This window comes from Echinops telfairi, unplaced genomic scaffold (assembly GCF_000313985.2).
Source record: "Echinops telfairi isolate 266 unplaced genomic scaffold, ASM31398v2 ScPeMD7_19;HRSCAF=73, whole genome shotgun sequence".
Taxonomy (NCBI): Eukaryota; Metazoa; Chordata; class Mammalia; order Afrosoricida; family Tenrecidae; genus Echinops; species Echinops telfairi.
This window is the reverse complement of record NW_022103916.1, coordinates 9,681,614-9,683,543: the sequence shown is the minus strand read 5'-3', so window position 1 is coordinate 9,683,543 and position 1,930 is coordinate 9,681,614. Positions and strand designations below refer to the sequence as shown.

The window sequence follows — 1,930 nt, the reverse complement described above, 5'->3', positions numbered from 1 at the left end:
GAACTAAGTGTTACTCACTCCTACCTATTCAGCTTTACTGATGCTGATCTAACAGGGGGAGGAGAATTGGTAACTCTTTGTTGTTGTTTTTTCCTAAAATGTAAAATTCTTTGTTTCTGCATGTTTATTGTTCATTTGTTTTTCTTGTTTTAAGAAGCATCCTAAGTCTTGTAGGAGAAATCTCTAAGATGTGCAAATTCTTGTCTTTGTTCTGACATGCTCTCTAAGCAGGCAAGGGGACATGTTCTTTCAATTTCTGCAGAATTCCCAGAGTGGAATTAGAAAGCAGTCTTTTCTTCTGGGCAGCCATGCTATTTCAATGTCTTGGCAATAAAGCCAAAAGCTAGGCTGTATTCTTTAGGTTATGGAGTGTTTCAGACCACTCCATGAACCCTATCTGGGGTATGGCAGTTAAGAGTAAACTTTTTATTTGGTTGGCATTTTCTTTCAGGGTCTTTACAACCCTGTCCACTGAAATGGCTTCCTCATAGTCCTTCGAGCAATGGTTATCTGATGCCATGACGATGCTTGCATAGCAAATCCCAGCCTCTTAAGCAAGAACCATCTCTGGAAGTGTAGTCAGGTTGATAACATCCATCACCACCCCCCACCCCCCCCCTACACACATACTCTTCCAGGTACAGAATATGAAGCTTTCTGCTTGAGAGCTAAACCAGGGCCACTCCAGTGTGACCATTGTCCCCTTTGAGTGACACAGGAGCCCTAGCTTCATGGCAGTCTCCAGGAGGACCTCTCTTATCTCGGGGCATATTGTCTCTGCTATTGGAATATGATACTCTCCTCTGGCACAGGGATGACTCCCGTCATAGGTCTGAGGCATTATGGTGATCCTGGCAATGATGATGATGCCACCTGGCTAGATCTTGTCCCATAAGGAGCCACAAGCTGTGGTCACTATGGTATGTGAACACAGCCCTCCTCCTTCAAAACCTAGAAGTTCTCCTGGTAATTGACTTTAGAAGGCATAGTGCTGTGTTGCCTTCCATGCTTTGCAAGAAGGACATATTTATGTTCTTTACCTTCCCCCATATTAAAGCATCAGATGGCAAATGGAGTATCCACATATTTTTCTGTTCTTCCTTCTAAAATCTCTGGGTCATCCAGACTTGTTCCACCAATTATTCCAATCTTCACAGCCATGGTGGTGGCAGCCAAGGCCATGACTGTAGCAGTCAAGGCGCATCACAAGCTGGCTCTGCAGAGTGGCTTTAGTACACCTTGATAAGCATGTGGAGAATGAAAGTCAATAAATTTTCATTGGATGAATGAATTTCATAAACTCAAAATTAATTTTTATATACAACAGCTTTCCAGGAAGCCTCCTTACCTAGGATGAAATTTTCAAACAACAGCCACTTGAGAAGGGGGGAAAGTATTATAACTTTCTAGAAATGGACTGAACACTGGAGTTAAGAAATCATTAAAGCCTATAGGAGTCCAGCAATATCCATCCTACTTATTCTTTGCTGATTCCTCTTTCTGTGTTTTTGGTTACCATGAAACATGGAAATATGGTCTCAAAGGAGCTGTACTATGGAATTCCTCAGCTATAAAATGGAGTAGTAATAATAGTCAACACAAAGTAAAAATAAAATAAAATAATATATATAGCCTTGGCATACAGTATATATTAGTTATCATATATATTGTATGCCAAGGAATTATATGAAAACTAAGAGTCTTAATATATGCTAATCAATTTCAAAGACATTATAATAGTAAGTACTGAATTAAGCATTTCATAAAAGTAAACTGTGGAATAGATTTTACCAAATAGTTTGGGAATAAAATGCACAAGAAAAGGAATATATAATGAGTTTGGAATAATGTTCCTGTGATAGTCACAAGGTCATCTGTATGAAATCACCAGCTTTTCCACAGGAGAAAAGCAAGGTTTTCTACTCCTGAA

General features: G+C 39.6%; 1 pseudogene; it reads right to left on the bottom strand.

Moving 5' to 3' along the window:
* Positions 1 to 343: 343 nt before the first annotated feature.
* On the bottom strand, positions 344 to 1,182 carry LOC101652335 (annotated as a pseudogene).
* Positions 1,183 to 1,930: the final 748 nt, after the last annotated feature.